Source organism: Ostrinia nubilalis, chromosome 9, assembly GCF_963855985.1.
Source record: "Ostrinia nubilalis chromosome 9, ilOstNubi1.1, whole genome shotgun sequence".
Lineage (NCBI taxonomy): Eukaryota > Metazoa > Arthropoda > Insecta > Lepidoptera > Crambidae > Ostrinia > Ostrinia nubilalis.
In genome coordinates, this window is record NC_087096.1 from 13530553 (window position 1) to 13540531 (window position 9979).

Below are 9979 nucleotides of genomic sequence, written 5' to 3' on the forward strand. Positions count from 1 at the left end.
AGAAAAATCGGACGAAAAACTTTACATTGAATTCCATAACTAACAAGAATGTTAAAATCTACTTATTGATCAACGCCTCATATGTTAAAAATCCATTACATCCATAATTTCGAAAGAAAACCTACCTATATGGAGGTATCACTGATCTAATCTTTCGAATATATTGTATGCAGATAGCTTGCAACTTTGATCTAAATTCTTCTCTATCTTGATGAACCCATAAAATCATTGCTAAAACTATAAAATACGGCAAGGTTTTGGCTATACGATCAGTTAATATTTAAATGGTCAACCTAATGAAAATAAGGTCATCCACACAATTCTTGTATGACCTAAATCTATAACAGCAATAGATTAAATGGATTATCTAGTATCAATAGATTATTGAATTATATTTATGTTTTGTAGCTGTATCATACTGTGTTGCCTTATATTTTTGTTTCGGTAATTAAATAGACTGGCCTCGTAACATAAAAGTAAGGTCCAAATCTCCTGGTTTCTTCCCGGTCACCTATGACGACTAACCAAATGAAACTTTTTTGCTACGTTGGGAAAGAAAGATAATGTTTTTAGATAGAGCCAATGACAAAAAAGTGAAAGCACAAAAAGTTAAAGTCATCATTTTAAGTCATATCATTATCAGATACCAATTGATAAGCGCTATTGAGGTGCCAGTCTACTAGAAAATCATTTCAATCAAGAGGAAAGAATCAATCAACAAGGAAATCTCGCATCTTAACTCTATGTTACCACTTTTTCTGTGTCCACTTGGTAAAAACAGAATCTTTCATCGAAATATTTATTTCATAACATAATGAGCTATGTAGTTGTAGGCATATAAAATAAGCCCTTGATAATAAAACAGTGCAGCAAAATTCTCAGCGTGTCAATGTCACTCTTAAATAATCCGGATTTCAGGCTGTATACCTACTGCAGCTCCTATTATTTGCATTATTAAAGTACAGTCATGTGCAAAAAATATGAGGCAATAAAGCTTAAAGCATAGCCTGCGGCTTTGGCTATAAAATCTCAATATCGAGGTGACGTCAAATTTTTTTTTTGTTGCTAATGAAAAATGCATCTAATAAGTTTTAATAATCTCGAGACTCATAAATACTTTATACCTCCGTATTATTATTATTCAATAGTTTATTAATATTTATTTAAAACACTTATAACAGAGTTTAGTTTCGACTTTATTAGGCACATAATTAATTTCAACTCAAAAGACGTCTGGATGGACGCAAACCTCACGTCAATCAAACTCGGCAAATGAAATGCAATACCTACTTTGAGTAATTAAGCCTTGTTGAAATCTGTCTGTGGGAAGATTTATTATCTCGTAAGGATCGTAAATGGCTTAAACATCTGTTTAAATGCAGTTGTAAATAGAGTTAGGAACTTGGATTTAAGGATAACTAATATACAAAATACTGCATTGAAAAAACTAAGACGTAAGATCGAAAGAAATTGGATAAATGTCAGAAAAATTGCTTTTTCAGCTTCTCGTCGTTGATTTATAAAAAAATATATATGGTATGTTTATTTCGAACCAGGGTCCTTATAGTGTAAGTGATTTCCAAAATAGATATTTCAGTAACCCCTCTTTATACAGGTCTTTTTCTATGCTGTCTGTACCTATTTATCACAACTACTCGATACTATAAAAATAATAATTTCTTCAATGCGCCTTTTCCTTCGTTAAAAAAAACTAATTCGAATACGGTACCCCTATAATTTACGGAACCCTAAAGTATGATAAAACAATTAGCACCGGGAATTGCCTAAAGCCTCCAAAATTAAAATATTTTTATTTAATTATTAGCATCCCATCAACACCAGCCAACACACGCAACATGACATGACATGTCGCCGTGTTTCAGCCAAATAATGGCCTTTATTTACTCGGAATCTAGATGGACTACTTTCGAAAACATGCGCTGACCCAAATTTGAGCCAGCTGATCGATGTAAATCAAAGTTTTGTTTTTGTGCAGTTTCTCAACGTGGCGTATTTATAGATTCATACGCAATCCAGTGAACTCTAGTGTCATAGTAAATACTTTAACCGTAACTATAATCATAACCGGTGTTTTTAAATGGAGTTTGACAGTCTTTTGACGTTTGTTAAAGTTAAAATAAGATGATGCAAGCCAGCCTGAAATGGTGCAATCCAGCCTAAGAATATTAAGCCCTTTCTTCATTTACAAACAAAGTTAACCTCACAATTTACATGCAATAAGGTAATAATTACTTACTTGACTTTTCATTCAATTCATATTCTGCAGTTTCATCTTTGTGACGAAGTATATTATCCACCAAAGTAGGTACTACATTACCCTAAATCTTTAATCGAGTGATTAAACAACATTATTGCATGTACAAGTAACATCACGAGTATTGTAATGTAATCTCATCATCAATAACTGATTGAATTATGATAAAATGAAAAAACATTATACATATGTGAAAGAAAAAAAGAAAAATAAATGTTTACTTGGTATTATTTTATCAAATAGATTTATCCTTAGGTATGTATAAACTAAGGAATCATAAAGAAGAAACTTCAACCTTCATAAACCAAGACAGACATGTTGATGAAATTATATTATTAAAAACATTATGCAAATAGGGTCTTATCATAAAATCTGTAAGTAATGTAGTACTATACCTACAAGCATAAAGTATAAACCAATATTATTGGGGCGGCGGAAAATTCGAGTATTGTATGACATAACCAAGGTCAGTTTTAAACGACGATCTTTGCAATTTGCAATATCTGATTATTTGGCACAATGTTTCTAAATAACAGGCTTTTTATTGGAATTCAAAGGTTTTACTTGCGAAATTAGTTTAAATACCTACAACGTGATATAATGGTGCATGTGAATAATATAAAATGTCAATGTGTTATAAGAGTTGCAATGTTAACAACTTTTTAATAATAATTGTTTTATGTTCTTACTTAACTTGAGAAAGATGGTTGGACAATTTGGACATAATATAGTATAAGAGTATTTCTCAAAAAAACGATACTAATAAACAATAGGTAAAGTGAAAGTTACAATAACCCATCTTTTAGTGTTATGGTTTAACCTTCAAAGAATAACTGACATGGTTTTGTATTAAAATCGATAATCTATACTAATATTATAAATGCGAAAGTAACTCTGTCTGTCTGTCTGTCTATCTGTCTCTCTTTCACGCCTAAACCAATGAACCGATTTTGATGAAATTTGGCAGGGAGATAGTTTGAGTCCGGGGAAAGGACATAGGATAGTTTTTATCCCGGTTTTTGAAACAGGAACGGGCGCGGTAAAGTTTTTCTGTGACAGACAAAATTCCACGCAGGCGAAGCCGCGCGGCCGCGTGCGGAAAGCTAGTTTATAATAAATAATAACTCAATATAGAGTCATTCCTCTTTTTTTTAGCAGTAAGCAACAAGCAAGCAAGCAAGCACAAGGAAATGCTAGTATAACATGTGTTACTTTCAGTAACAGAAAAACTGTGTTATTATTAATGTTTTCGCGGCCATCAACGTCCATTCGCTACATAGTCGTACTATAATTAAATTAGTCAGTGACCATTAGCGTTACATAAGAGTAATGATATTATGCTGTACCCGCGAGGGAATGCCATCGTAACATGAATCATTTTGTTTAGTAACGCCTATCAAGTAAACACCGGTGATATGACGCTAGGTAGAGCAGGTTCATACATTAATTTAAGCGTTTGATTTCATTGTTAATCAAAGTTATGAGTTACAAATGAAAAACACTGAAACCTGAAAATGTAGTATAGGTAATCTTATTGTTTTGATGGGGTTTACCCACAAAATTATATCAATCTCGATTGCAATATTTGTATGATTTGCATAAATCAATATAAAAAATATATGTAGGTCATGTAATAAGTATCATTCATTACCTACTCATTGATAAGTAGAGCTCATAAGTAGTCGCATTGTCATTGGGACCAGGCGGGCAAGCTAAAGTAATAAATCATGCAGACAAGTCACTTATATATACCGATGACTAAATAATAAATCAAAACCATCTCGTACCAAAATTCCTTACCATGTATCCAAAAATTCTAGAATTTTCGAAACGCAGTCTTTTGCTTACCTTCTACATTTTGCCGATGCAGAGTTTTGGTTTTGCGACACATTGCGTTTGCGCAACCCGCCAGGTGCCGCCTCCGGCGCTTGATCCGGTCCAAGGGGATGTGGTAAGTGGCTACAGGATAATGAAGCTTCCAAACTTTTTGCTTTTTAGCCTTTTGAGTTTCCGTGAGAACGCGTTCACTTGTTTTTTGTTCGGTTCAGTAAAGAGACCACCTGTTGCGATTATTTTAACGCTTGTGCACTTCAATTTCATTCAGAATTCGTTTCGTATAAGTTTGAGGAAGGAAGAAGCCTCTACGAGCAGAATAGGTTCTTTAAAATATCTTTAACTACGATTGCCTATATCTTATCGCTGATCTTCGAGTCATGTCAGACGTCACTGTAGCTTCATACTTTTGATTCTAGGAATGTTAAGGCTGATTTACACGTGTTAAGTAGATAAGTAGATAACTAAATTATTAACTTAATTTTAAGTGATTAATAAAACTATTATAATATTGGCCATTTTTAAGTTTTGAGTGACATTTCGCCAATGGTCACGGCCCTACATTCACCGTCAGAATGAGTAATAGCGATATTCTGATTAAAACACTGGCTGGCCTTAGTTTTCGAATAACGCAAAAGAACCGGCCTAGGTCTAGTTTCATTATTTTGCATAATGTGGAAATGTAGGCAAGCCTTCACAACAAAGATGATAAGCGGTGAATATAAGAACTAGAGTAATTTTATTTACAAAGGTCGGTTGGTTCTACTCCTAAGGCTGGGTTGCACCATCTTATTTTTTACTTTAACAAACGTCAAAAGTCTGACCAACTCCATACAAAAAACACCGGTTATGGTTGCAGTCACGGTTAAAATAAAGTGATGCAACTCAGCCTAAAGTGTGCTCCTATACTTACGGAAATTACGTTACCAACTTGGAAAATATATTATTATTTATCTTTCAGCTGAATTCATGGGTCCGTGGCCGAGTCCCCCAGTTTTCGACGCACCCGTGGTCGACGCCCCCGGTCAGTTAAATTCGATTTGAAGCAATTTTTAATCAAATGTACAGTCAGGCACAAAAATGTTTATAAACGAATAAATATTTATTAGGCCAGTAGAATTAAACACAAAAATGAATCTAATGAAATGAAAATAATTCCTACAAAAGTTTTTTGTTTCTTACTACTGCTGGTTTTGGGTTAAAATTTTGCTCCCAGATTGCATAAATAGCGTCAAACATGCATAGTTTAGTATAATAATTAGCTTGTGAAACTTTTTTCGTTGACTGTACTTAGTGCAAAAGCCGAAAAAAATATGATATTAAATTTATTTAAATCGGGGGCGTCCACCACGGGTGCGTCAAATACTGGGGGACTCGGCCACGGACCCGAATTCATAGATGATATAAAAAGTTTTGAAAACGGGTAATACAAAACCAGGTTGATTCGACAAGCATTAGAGACAACAAAGTTATTGTATGAGGTATGATGTCATCACATAATACGAGTAAGTAATCGCTCCAAAAAAAATGCATAGTAACGAATTTTTAACATCATTTATTAATTTCACCTTTCTCTTATCACCGATTTTTAACACGAAATATGACGTGGGGGGCTACAATCTTTACATAGAATTTTAATATCGTGTCGAAACTATGCTAAATACCATATTTTATAAGGTTATCGGAGATTATACGAAACGATAATCGTGTTAGCAAACACTAAATACATTACCTGCTAACGTTAAATTGACACATCTGGAGCAAAAGTACTTTTAAAAGCTATGTAGAAACGAACGTGGTATGTAAACTAGTTAGGTATCGCAATAACATATGCAGGTAACTAATAACACATGGGCCGTGGGTGTCAAGCAAATCGTACTTGTAGTATCGATAAATTTCAAATTAACGGACAGCCTTGGTTCGAGATCTTTTAATTTAGTTATCTATAAAGTTTACGTTTACGCCCACAACACTGGCGACTTATAGAAACCTTTTTTGTCGTTTTATGATTAATCAAGAGGCAGTTTCAGTAAAAATTTAATGATCTTGCAAAACAGTCCTTTAAAACTTGTCGTCTCGTAAAATATAAGTATCTTTAGTTGTTTTGTTTTTCGCTACTTAATTACTTAACAAGTCTCTAAAATGAAACAAAAAAGCTTATAATTATCAAAAGTTATACGTGCCAGTTTGATTTAGTTTAGGTATTATCGACTAACTTTAAGCGTAGTTGCTTTCGATTTGTCTAACTAAATAAGTACTAAGTACTTCGTAATATTTGCAATGAAATTCACGTGAACACATGTAACATTTATTTGTGTAGGAGCTAAGAGTAAACAGAAAATATTATTTCCACTGTACAAACATTGGAATTATTTTCAGCAACAAATAAAATATTTTATTTTTATTATATGTATTTTATTTGTCTAGGAATGAGATTGTAAGCATTATATTTCAAAATTGTTAATACCTATGTAGGTAGGTACTAGTACTACTGAATCATGGTGGAGTCACCATAATTACACAAATATTGCCTAACCAACGAAAAATTGTGGTAACGATGACAGTGAAGTTTTGTTATCGTTTATTTGTTATCGATAATCCAGTTCATACATTACTGTTAGGTAGTACATACTTATAGGACATAGGAAGATTACGTTGATGGATGTAGCATCTCTTGAATGTTTTTATTAAGATTTAATTAAATATTTTAAGGTATTTTAAGCCTTTTCGCTTTTTATGTCCATCTTCTATCGGTAACGCTAGTCTAAGTAATTCCAAATATTTCTATTACAATGCAAAAAAGTCGTTCTAAATTGTCACTTATATGTAGAGCTGAATTTTTGACCAACTTACAGATATTGCTTCAAAGGGCTTAGAAAAGGTATATTCCAATTTCCACTTTGATCACCTGGGTGATCACTCGGCGACACTTTGGTGTCCTTTGAGCACCCATGGATAAGATCAGCTAGATGATCAATGTGGACGTCTAATCCATAGGTGATCAAAGGACACCAAAGTGTCGCCTGGAGTTCACTAACCACTTTGATCACCTGGGTGGTCAATCCAGGTACCCAAATTGGAATAGACCTAAGAAAATTGATGAAACTGATTAATTGTATGTAGATTATATAATTAAAAATATCTCATTTAAGATAAGTACAAAAATTCGTTACCTATTTCGAAATTTCACACAATCAGATTACAATAACACATTGTCCGGTGCTAAGTACCAATATACTTACTATATGTAACATACGTAATCGTTTTGTATTATTCATACAGTAAATAGAGTTCCCACGGTGTCTACTTTAAGTCTTGGACGAAGACGGATGTGGGCGGATGGACCTTGACAAATTTGAACCAGAAAATATCTAAAACGAACAATACAAACCATGACTAAGCTGAAAGTATTTCGAGTCCAGGATAGGTCATACCGTAAGCATTTAAACAGATGACGTCAGCGCAAAAGTTTAGTTAGTATTTAACTGACTCATGTTTTCTGCTACTGGAGTTTGGAGCTAATAGGCAGGAAGGTTTTGCAATAAGAGAAGGTAAATCATAAGGCCTTAATGCATTTTATGAGTGACTACCAATAATTATTGGGAGTAGAGTTCGAATTGATTCTGACTTATTTAAGAAAATCATTAGGTAAACATCAATAAGATTTCCAGCGTCTGCCTGTAAAATGGAAATCATTGGGGGAGGCCTATATTCAGCAGTGGACGTCCTGTGGCTAAAATGATGATGATAATGTCATCATCAGATGATTACCAGCAGATTAGACTTTTTGTCAGGCGATTTTAATTGGGCTGTTAATCAGTAAAGAACAAGTATGAGAGTAGGACGCACATTACACTGATTTTGTCGGTCGTTTGGTGTAGTGGTTCAGAACAGGACTACTATGCCGTGAGGTCCCGGGTTCGATTCCCGGCCGGGCAGAAATTGAAATGATGAATTTTAATTTTTGTGACGGGTCCGGGTGTTACTATGTATACTATATGTATTTAAAAAAAGTATTTAACTATGTTTATATCCGTTGTCTAGTACCCATAGTACAAGCTTTGCTTAGTTTGGGACTAGAGGCGCAGTGTAAAATGTCCAAGGATATTTATTATTATTTATTTATTAATCAGCAGATTGCTCATACAAATAGAAGCAGAGTTTTTAATGGCCGATCAAGTCTTTAGTCTGCAGGGACTCTAAAATATGATGGCATTTCATAAAAAAAGATTCAGAAGCGTTCATAACTCGTGTAAGTACTTATTCCGATCTGTCACCCAGATCTGTCTCATAATACAGTCATAACCACAAACAAACCTACTTTAAAGCACTTCGGGTCACGCGATCGGCGCGGGCGCAAGGGCGTATATCTGACGGCCGCTACGCCTCCATTTGTCAAAATCGACGCATGAATAATCGCAGATTTGCAGATCACTGTCTGTCACACAAGTCGTTGCGGCGATTAATAAAACGGTAACAATGGGTTGCAAAAAGTCCTGCGCGTGACATTTGACCTTGGTAAAGAAATTGAGACTATAAACAACATGCTTATTTAAAGATACACATCTACGTATGTACCTCTACAAGTATACCTACAGACTCCACCCACACTTTTCCACCAATACAACTCCTGTATAGCCAGGATCTTACAGCTTGGAATCCGCAACGAATTTTAATCTGAAAAATATAGAAGTTCGAAAATCGACTTTAACCCTTTCTCTCTCTTCTAATAAAATTGACAAGGTATAATAAAGAAACTTATAGCCTGACCAGGAACATAAAAACCCTCGCCATGTTGCGGAAAACTAATGGTACTAATTTCTTTTAATGGCAACAGTAACTGAAAACTTCATTATAATGTCACCTTGCATGTCAGTTTATTGCTGTCATAGTGTAAACAAACTTTATTTTAAATGTGCGCAATTGATTTTGTGAATAAATTGCTAAAATCTTTTTATAGTCGTGAAAGAAAAGTGGTTCACAATGTGTTAAAGTATTTGTCGAAGAGAAATACTAAGGGTTCGGACAATATTTTCATTGAATAATGTTTCCGACAAAGGTTGTCAAATTGACTGACATGTTTATCGTATAGTACAGTCAACTATGAAAATTAGCTGTGGTTTGTTTCAACTACCTATTTTAAAGTTTTTTGTCACTTTTTAAGTGTTGAATTTTATGGAATTGGGAAAGAAGTACCGAGTTTGAAGCGTTCTTAGCAGACATTGCAGTTGAATATTCAAGTTCTGAATTTTATTATTGATGAATAATAAAATAAATCCTACTAGCTCGATTGATGGTTTCATTTAATTTATTTAAACCAGGTTACCTATAATAATATTTTTTCGTTAATTTATGAAAATATCAAATTAGCCCGTAATTCTGAATCCTGATACATAAAGTTGGCCTATTAATTTAACACAGGTACGACTGTACTCAGTGTTGCACTATCAAATGCAATTGACGCGCCTCTATGCCAGGGTTTTTATGTTCCTGGTCAGGCGTTTTCTCTACTGTCCTTCAATCTTTTAGACACATAAAGAAGATTCTTTGGAACGTTGCCCTAAAAGAAGTTAGGCCATGACCTACGCTACTGGCCGGTGAAATTATGGCCAGCCGCCAATCTGCTGCAATTAATCTATTTTTAATTCTTACGACCAATTAATGACTTACTTAGTCATGAAACCATTTCCCGAAAAACGAGTTTCAATCAAGGTCCACATTAAACGATTAAACCTACACATTGATATAATTGAACGTTCAATAACAGACCAAAACGATTTTATGATACGCACATTCAATCTTTGATTAATAATCTCCAATCGTAGGCATCTAGCTCTATCCATCACATACGATAATCATCAAGTTTGCAAA